Below are 10,264 nucleotides of genomic sequence, written 5' to 3'. Positions count from 1 at the left end.
CAGGCAATTTGGCAGCTTCTGTCAAATTTTGAAATGTACATCCAGTGTGCCATGCAGCTTGATTGATAAGACTCTAGCCTCCAAAATCCCAGCAAGAAAATTTACGTACTACCTAGCAAAGCCTTTGCTGCATTGCTTACAGTAGAAGTTCCAAACAGCCTATATACCTATCACGACATGATCAATCAAATAATGTATGCTATGCCCACACAATGGAGCACTACATGATTGTTAGAAATGAAAGAATGATGACTTAGAAAACAATTTTTTGTATGTGAGTCAAGGTCTCATTTCTCAGACTAGCCTCCAACTTTCTACGGAGCTAAGGATGACCATGAACTTCTGATCCTCCTGCTTCTTCCGATCTTCCTAAGTACTGGGATTACAGGCATGTGCTACCACATTCAGTTTTATGTGGTACTAGGGACTGAACCCCGGGCTTCATGCATGTTAGGCAAACACTTTATCATCCCCAGCCAAGAAAGCAATTTCTTTTAAATAATACCTTCTGGGAACAACCTTTTTATTTCTATAAATGAGTGCACATGTGAGTGTGTGTGTGTGTGTGTGTGTGTGTGTGTGTGTGTGTGTATACCTGTGTTTCTGTGTCCCTGCATGTCTCTGTCTGTGTCTAAATGTCCATTTAGCACTGAGAAGAATTTGATCAAGGTCAGCCTGGTTTATATTCCAGACCTGCCAGTGCTACATAGTGAGACCCTGTCTCAAAAAACAAACAAGAAAAGGAAAAGAAAGGTTAAATACTAAAGAGGTAATAGGGCTCTTCTAAAGAGGATGTGGTTGAGATAAGGGTGAAAGAAGAGAGACTCGCCTCCTGCCTTACGAATTTCTGTAGTTTAAATTTGAAATTTTTCTTTGTTTGTTGTTATCCCTAAACAATAAATATTGTTATTGTTAAAATTATTTTTATCACTTGGTTAAATATTTATTACTTATTGTTTGTTTTGTGTGTGGGCACAGGCATGCCATAGCACATGTGGGTCATAGTACTACCTTCAAGAGTTAGTTCTCTCCTCCTACCATGTGGATTCTTGGGAATCAAATTCAGGTCTCCAGGTTTGGTGGCAAGCACCTTTATCCATTGAGCCTACTCACTGGCTACTTATTGTTATTTCTTAAATGATTTTTTAAAATATTTTATTTATTATTTTTATTTTATGTGTATGAGTGTATTGCCTGAATGTATGTGAGTGCACCCATGTCATGCAATGCCGGGGAGGTCAGAAGAAGGCTTTGGATTCCCCTGGAACTGATGTTAAGGACCGTTAGTAGCCGCCATGTGGGTGCTGGGAATCAAACCCTGGTCCTCTGCAAGAGCAGTCAGTGCTCTTAACCACTGAGCCACCTCTCCAGCCCCTTAAATGATTTTTTTTTTTTTAATGAAGGCACCAAACCCATTTCTGTATACTCAGTCTTTCATGCTGAAGTTCTGTTCTGGCTGACACAAACTTTCTGTGAGCTCAGTTCCTCCTGGCCCAGGGGTCCTGACTTCAGGGAGAAGTCAGGTTATGAAAGGTGAACTGTTTGGGAGCCAAGAGTTCAATGCAGGGCCTCAGGTAAGCAGCCACTTGTTACTGATGGATCAGGGCAGGGGATCAGTAATCCAACAATACTGGTCTTAGCAATATTGCACCACCCTGTCTCTGAGCCCACTTGGTTCTCAAGCCCAGGTAGAAGCACACCAATGATAAAATGGACTGCACTGAAGTGCTGGGGCAGAGAATACACTGAGTCAGGAAACTGCTCTCCATGTAAGCTTCTGCCCTCTGTCAGAGCAAATGTCTCAGTTAATCTGACGGGTTCCTACAGTGTCTTCAGGTTAAGGGAGACAGTCCAGCAGAGGAAGGTAGGCATAGTGTGGCATTCGAGGGTCCTGAGTCCAGTATTCTTCACTACTCTCTGGGTGTTGTTTTTCTCATATTTCCCCACAATCCTCTCGAAGCTCTCACCTTCCCTTCCTTAGCTATTTAGATAGATGGTGCTGTGTCTATCTAATAGATAGATATGGAGATAGATGGTTCTTCAGCTATCGAAACCATATGTTTTCTAAATACTTTCCCAAAGTCTCTTCTAATATGGATTCATTCTGACTTATAGAAATGAAGACTGATAAGTCCATTAACCAATAAACTCTCCCCAATTAGGCAATTATGAGTGATCCTTGATAAGTCAGTGACAGGCTGTAATGAGGCCTTTTAAAGCTATTCTGGCATCAGAGGAGGACTGTGGTTGATTGTGCCCTGCCTGGACAGCACTGTGCAGTTGACTGTCTCTAGGTACATTTCTTTACCATCCTCTTAGCTCTGCTTCTTTCAGAATGCTTCCTGTGCCCTGTTGGGAAGGTTTTCCTCTAAGTGCTGAACTTACAGACCAAACTTGGTTGTAGCTACCTAGTTACAAAGCTCCCCCGAGAGAGAACTACTCATCTCTCTTTGGGTTTGGTTAACACAGATAGGACATGACTGTCCAAGAACGTGGTGACCAGGGAAGAAATAGCATGGGGTTCCCCTCAGGGACAAATTCTCTATCTCTTCTGATGGAACCACCTCTCTCTCTCTCTCTCTCTCTCTCTCTCTCTCTCTCTCTCTCTCCCCCATGTATGTGTGTTTGCTATTTCATGCCTCCCTTTCTCTCCTTTTCTAAGTAAAGAAAGAGAACAAAAGAAGAAAACAAATGAGAATGGAAGGAAGAAGAAAAGAAGGAAGAATGAGAATAAGTGGGAAACTTGGAAGATGAATAAGGGCACGGCAGACAGAGGCAGTGGTACAGGCCCATAGAGGCAGAGAGGAGGGGCTGTGGGAAGGAGCAAATCCGAAATCCTAAGGGCCTCAGGAATGTGGTTGTAGCTCAGTTGGTAGAGTGCCTATCATGCATGAAACCCTAGGTTTGAATCCCAGCACCGCATAAACTAGATGAGCTGACACATGCCTCTAATCCCAATTCAAGATTATCATTAACTACATAGTGAGCTCAAGGCCAGCCAGTGCCACATTAAGACCCTAACTCAAAAAAAAAAAAAAAAAAAAAAAAAGAAGTCTTAAAGTTTTAGAGGGTCTAGGAGATGGGAGGCTCTGGATCCTGTTCCACTCAGTACAGGCCCATCTGTGCCTGCTCTTTCCATGGTACCTTCATCTCTGCCCTCAGTGTAGTGACCCCTGTCCTCTTCTTTGAAGGATTCACCTTCATCTCTGCCTTCAGTGTAGTGACCTCTGTCCTCTTCTTTGAAGGATTCCTTCACCTTCTTCTCTCGACACTCAGCTCTTTTTTCTCCGGCTTACTTTGATGGTCCTCATTTCTCTCCATGTCGCTCAGAACTGAAGAGCCTGACTTCCCTGGCACTTTCATGTGTATGTCTTGATCTTCCCTAAAATCTCCCATTTTTGTTGTTGTTTGTGACATCAAGTGCACCAATCCTAAAGTTGCAGCATACCAGGTCAATGGGTGGAATAGACCTCTCCCTTCTCCAAAAATCTGTCAGATAATGGATGTAAAAGGTATTAAAGTACTAAGAACAGATACACACTTGATCTTAACCAAAAGACCAGGAAATGGTGCACTTTTGGCTCTCCTATCATTTGCACCCCCTACTCCCACCTAGTGGCTGAGGCCCACAGGCCCATCCTCATCCTTTGTTGACTTTAGCTCCTTCTTGGCTTCCCTCTCTCCAGCACTCATCTTGCCCTGTGATGCTTCTAGTGCTTTGTATGCCCAGTTCTCAACCTCCTGCTCCAGTTGCATGTTCTTTCTCTAGAAAGTATCTTGATTTGAACCTCCCCATCATTTCTATTTCATCTCACTCCAACTACCATGTTCTTTTTTGTTGTTTGTTTGCTTGTTATTTTTTGAAACAGGGAGGGTCTCATTTACTAGTCCATGAAGATCTAGAACTCACTATGCTGTGGAGGTTGATTTTGGCTTTGCAGTGATCCTCCTACCTCTGCCTCTTAAGTGCTAGAATTACAAGCATGTACCACCATGCCTGGCTTTCCAACTAACACTCTGTTTTTCCAGATCACTCTATTGTTTCAACAATTAAGTGAGTCATTAAGATCTAAAACCTGGGGCTGGAGTGATGGCTCAGCAGTTAAGAACACTGGCTGTTCTTGCAAGAAGACCCAGGTTCAAATCTCAGAACCCACATGGCAGCTAACAACTGTCTGTGACTCCAGTTCCACAGTATCTGACAGCCTCTTCTGTCCTCCAAGGGCATTGTGTGACATGGGTGCACTTACCTACATGCAGGCAGTGCATGCATACACATAAAATAATAAACAAAATACTCTTTTTGTAAAACATTTAATCTTGTCTGCTCTTCACTGAACTTCATCCCTCAGGGTCTTGTTTCCTTTGCTACCCAGGTTAGATAACATGGACCTACTCTTTTAAACAAATCTCTCTCTCTCTCTCTCTCTCATTTAATTCCAATAACATTGTTATACTTATAAGTTATTTCACCCAAGATTTATAACAAGGTCACTGTCCTAGTTAGCTTCAGTTGTGAACTTGACACCCCTGGGTAGAAGGAACCTCAATTGAGGAATTTCCTCCATCATTTTGGCTTGTGGGCATGTCTGTGGGGGCGTTTTCTTGATTGCTAATTGATAGGGGAGGGCCCAGCCCACTGTGGGCAGTTGCCATCCCTGAGAAGGTGGGCCAGGGCTGTATAGCCGAGCATGAGCTTGAAGCAAGCAGGTAAGCAGCATTCCTCCATGGTTTCTGCTTTAGTTCCTGCCTCCAGGTTTCTGCCTCCAACTCCTGCCCTGCTTCTCTTTATGATGAAGTGTAACCTATAATATGAAATAAACCTTTTCCTCCTCAAGTTGCTTTTAGCAATGGTGTTTATCACACCAATAGAGAAGCAAACTAACACAGTTACCAATAACCTCCATATTGATAAATCCAACAATCAATTCTTAGTCTTCAACCAACTTTATCTATTTACAACATTTGAGATACTCTCTCCTTCCTGGAATACTTTCCCCACTGGCCTTCGATATTTAATGTAATGCCTTTCCTTGGTCAACTGCCTGCCTCACTAGTTGCTCCATTCAGTTCCCTCAACTGATTTCTCCTCATCTCCCAGAACCTTAAATAGTGACATGATTCAGAGCTTAAAGCTGTCCTCTGCCTACACTGACTCTCTCACTGATTTTATTCAGTCTCACAGTTTTAAAACCCCAGATTCACACACCCAGGCCTTATATGGCATTTCTATTTGATATTCAATAAGTATCTTAAGCCCAATAGCAAATTTAAAATGTTTCTCCATAAACCTCCTCCCTCATTTTCCTTCTTTTTATAAGCATCAAATCTACTTTTCCTGTTTTTAAGGCCAAGACCTTGAACCTGTTATTGTCTCGGTTTCCTTTCATGTCCTACTTAGGAGGAGTGGTGCACATCTATAATTTCAAGTCTCAGGAGATGAAGGCAAGAAGATCAAGAGTTTGAGACTAGCCTGGGCTACATAGCTAGACTCTATCTCAAAAATAAAAATAACAAAAATTCTTTAAAATATAACTGGTATGTGCCTGGTATGGTGACACACATCTTTAATCCCAGCACTCGGGAGGCAGAGGCAAGCAGATCTTTGTGAGTTCAAAGCCAGCCCGGTCTATATAGTGAGTTTCAACTCAGAAGGGCTACAGGAAGACCCTGTTTCAAAACAAACAAACAAAAAAAACAAACAAAAGTTCAAAATATAAACAGAATCCATCCACTTCACACAACCACCACTGATCCCAGCACCATCTCTTGAGTGACTTGTTGGACCTGTGTCCAGTGTACTGTGGGTATTGCTGTGGATGTTGCTGGTCACTCACCACAATCTTTCCTTTCTTCTTGTTTAATGTACATTGCTGGGTTTGGCCAATTCTACCTGTAGTTTGCCTTGAACTAATAAGTAGGTTCTAGACAAAAGGATGAGAGCAGAAGACATGTGCACCAATTTCAAGGTGGATCTAAAGACCATGGACATTGCCCCTGCTCTTTCGACTTCCCAGGAGCTGGAATCTCGGAACAATGTATGGCTATATGGCCCAGAAAAAAAGCAATGACCCAAGAAGAACCTAAACTTCTGTGTGTTCTATGAAGAATGTTCTGTGAATGCTTCTTCCTTGAACACACACATCAGGTTGCTAGATGAGGGAGAGGTACATCTTTTAACCCACTGAATTACTGCCTACAATCATCTGTTATGGAAACCCACCTTATCATATAGCTAAAACAAGCGACTCAAGATAGTACCTAAAACCTAAGGCTCTCTGTGAGCTTGTAAAAGGTTTGAATTCTGGAGCCAGCCCCCAAAACTAGCAGCTCCGAATACCAGGAAAAAAAGGTAAGTGCATTAGTAATAAATATTTACAGCCCAAAACTCTGTGTATATACTAATGCAATAAAATTTACATCAGACAAATAGTTTATTCAAAATTGTTTCAAAACAGTTTATAATAAATAATTCTGTAAAGTGTGGGTACCTATTATTTTGAGATGATGTAGGCTAGAACCTCAAAGGAAAAGGGTGTAAGTCTTAGGATGGTCTTAATATAGCCTATTAAATAGCTGAGTTAAAGCTGCTCAAACCAAGATTTGGCATTTATCCCCTGTAAAATGGAGATAGGGCAGAAAAATAAAATATATTATAAAAGGTTATTTAATTTAAAACTATATATACTGGTTTTGTGGTTGGGCTTTTTTGTGTGTGTGTGTGTGTGTGTGTGTGTGTGTGTGTGTGTGTGTGTGTGAGGATAACCTTTAATTTCTAACTTTCCTGACTCCACTTCTCTAGTGCTGGGATTATAGACTGCACTGCCACACCCAGTTTATGGGTTCTGGGGATCAAACTCCAGGCTTTGTGAATGCTAGGCAGGCACCTTATCAGCCCCTCTGAGTTTTCTTATTTTATTTTTTATCTTTATTTATTTATTTATTTATTCATTTATTTATTTATTTACAGACAGGGTCTTCCTGTAGCCACAGCTAGCTTGGAACTCCCTATATAGACCAGGCTGGCCTCAATCTCACAGAGGTCCACCTGCTTCTGCCTCCTGAGCACTAGGATTAAAAGGTATGTGTTACCACACCTGGCGGGTTTTCTGAGTTTTGTTTGTTTTTATTTTATTTTTATTTTGAGATAGAGTCTTACTGTGTAACACTGGCTACCCTGAAACTCACTGTGTAGACTAGGCTGGCATCCAACTTACAGAGATCCACCTGCCTCTGCCTCCCAAGAGCTGGGATTTAAGTTGTTTGCCACCATACCAGGCTAAAATTATATTGGTTTTGAAAATGCTTTGAATAGGGACTGGAGAGATGGCCCAATCCTTAAAAGCACTGGTTGTGCTTGCAGAGAACCTGGGTTTGGTTCCCAGTACCCACATGGCCACTAACAAAGGTCAACAACTCCAGTTTCAGTGAATCCTATGCCCCCTACTGGAATCTGAGGGCACTGCACAACACAGGTGCCCTTACATATATGCAGGCAAAGCACCCATATACATAAAATAAAAATAAATAATTTAAAAATAAACAAAACATATATTGAATAAATCATAAAAAGGATCAAAGGATCAAACTACTACACACATTACAAGCTTTCATAGAATCTCAGTGTTATGTAAATAACAAATTTGTTGCAAATTGATTTTGCACAAAATATTTCCTTTTATAAAGCTATCCCCAAATTGGAATTTTTATTGAAATAGAAATTATACCTTAACATTTGTGTGTCTATAAATACCTATTTATAATTATTGCTTAATGCAATATTCAAATGTCCTTTTTATTGATAATATAGTACTTATGTAGATGCTATTATTGGTGCCTTCTGTTTCTTCCTGTTGTTTCAAGTTACTCCTAGTTTCCTTTCATTTCCCTCTAAGTCACTCCTTTATTTGTTCCTATACCACAGGCTAGCTTGTGATAAATTCTTTCAAGTTTTGTTTACCCAGAAATGTCTCACTTTCTCATTCCCATGCTTTTGCTACCTGCAGTGTTGCTAGTTCACAGTCTTTCTTTAAATAGTATGCATTCTTTATGACTTATCATCACTTTGTGCTTTCTGATGGCAAATCAGTTATTATTAGTAAGGAAACAAAACTATTTGGCCCTATAATCATATTTAAAAAGTAATGATATTGAAACCATGTAATAAATTAGCCAACAAATAAAGTCAATGTATTTGGAGTAATCCTGATACAGCTGGAGTTTGAGGAGTAACTACTTCTTAGTGTGCCTAAGGACTCCATGAAGGCTTAGCCTTTGCCACCAGCTTGATCCCCCCTGAGCATTCCCAGTGTCTCTGTTCACTTACCATACAAAGCGGTCTGGTCCATTGTCGGACAGCTACGACTGTTAGCACAGTGTTCTGTGCAAGTCTGTTTAAAAGTAAGTAATGCTGGAAGCCTCCTTGTATAGGTGGGGAGTATCTGACCCACAGCACAGAACTGAATAGGTATAAGACAGTGACGAGTTTGATGATAGGATTTACTGACTCTGCTTCTGGTGGGTCTCTGACTGTCACCATGACAGAAAACTGGTGTTGATTTTATCCTCAGATTTTTGCTTGACCTATCAATATGGCTGTGGCTCTGGTTATCAGGAAGCTCTCAAAGTGGGATATAACCCTTACTTAATTAGCATTGTGCCTGTCTTGTTGTTAATTGTTATTATCTAATGCAAATAAGCTTCCTTATTGCCAAACGGCATAGCTACAACATCTAAGCAACTGAACGCTTGTCTAATCCTAGGGGCAAAGTAGGCTTTCTTGGTAAATAAATGTGCCCATTTTCCAATCTAAAAGCACAAAAGGAACAGAAAAGAGAGAATAAATCTCTTCAAGGGAGTTGAGAGGGAAATATTTAATTTCTCCTTTGGCTCTATGGTTTTGGACTGGAAACTATCCTTTCATCTCAAAAGACTACCAATTGCGCTTATTCCCCCTACCTCTACTACCTCTTATTCTCATTTAAAAGGCTTGCAACTGTCAAGTAAAAGTTGTTATCAATATTTCATCTGACCCAGATGGATTAGAGGGAGAATGATGTTTGTGGCTCCCTGTAATCCCTCCATCAACTCCAGGATTGCCAGTTTCTCCAGGGAATGTGGCAAAGCTGCAGAAAATCCCCAAAGACGAGATGTTGCAGGCGTCTCTCTGGTTTAGCTGGCAACACTGAAAAAGTAATGCAGGCAAGAGAAATGGGAGGAAAGTCCTGGTCTGCAAATGAGCGGCAGCTGCAGAGTGAGTCTTCCCATTCCTCCGAGGGTGGTTGCAGCAGGTCAGTCTCTGAGGAATGAGCACTTCCATGCAAGTCTTCTGTTTCCAAGATGAACCCCAAAGCCACCTGCTTCAAGCAGCCTCATATGGAGTCAGAGATGTGTGTTGATGTGGCCTCCAGTCTAGTTCTGCTTCCAAGTCCAAAAATAGAGCTGACAGAGGCTTTGAACAAATCTTTCTATTCTCTGTGCTTGGGTTGCTCTAAATCGGATGACATTTGCTGTTCACTTTCATCACAGAATTGAGGTGAAATAGCTACAGTGGGAGTTGCAAAAAAAATTTTTTTAATTGGGATTTTACAGCAAGAATGATAAGACATAAAGTAACCGTTCTTTACTCTTTTAAGCAACAACTTATATTTATTGATATCCATAGTGCACACACAGCCTATGGGAAGGCAGCAAAGGCAGACACAGTGATGCTTATTAACAGAAAAAAACACAGAGTGAGAAAAACAATACCAGTTAAAGAATTCATGTTCCTATACTGAAAATAAATGGGGACTGAGAGCAATATTATATGCAGTCTTAACAACATTTATGTTTTCTACTCTGAAACACTTTGGGCATTGTCTAGGACTGTGTTAATTCTCCGTATTGTGTTTCATTCATTAGAAGTTGCTATAAACAAAACAAAAATATTCAGCCTTGTCTGCCACACATAGAGTATTTAAAAGGTACTTAGAGATGGTGAAAATGTTTTATATAAAAATATGCATTACCCAATAGAAGATCTGGAAAGAGAAACAAACAGCATAGATGTCTTTCTAGAGCTTCTGGGCCCTATAATGACCACAGTCAACATTAACAGGGTATTTAAAAATCAAGAATTCCCAGTTACCACTTCAAAAAACCACCACGAATGCTGAAGGTAACTTTTTAATAACATACCTATTTTTAGGATAGCTTCAGACTAAATCATGGGTATGTCAATACTTGGAAAATGTTTAATTTTAACACACCACACACACACACA

General features: G+C 40.7%; 1 pseudogene; it reads right to left on the bottom strand.

Moving 5' to 3' along the window:
* Positions 1–3,415: 3,415 nt before the first annotated feature.
* LOC115067495 lies at positions 3,416–3,571 on the bottom strand (annotated as a pseudogene).
* Between the last annotated feature and the right edge of the window lie 6,693 nt (positions 3,572–10,264).

This window comes from Nannospalax galili, unplaced genomic scaffold (assembly GCF_000622305.1).
Source record: "Nannospalax galili isolate Female #2095 unplaced genomic scaffold, S.galili_v1.0 scaffold11, whole genome shotgun sequence".
Classification (NCBI taxonomy): Eukaryota; Metazoa; Chordata; class Mammalia; order Rodentia; family Spalacidae; genus Nannospalax; species Nannospalax galili.
The sequence above is the reverse complement of the archived record's forward strand: the minus strand, read 5'-3'. Positions and strand labels throughout refer to the sequence as shown.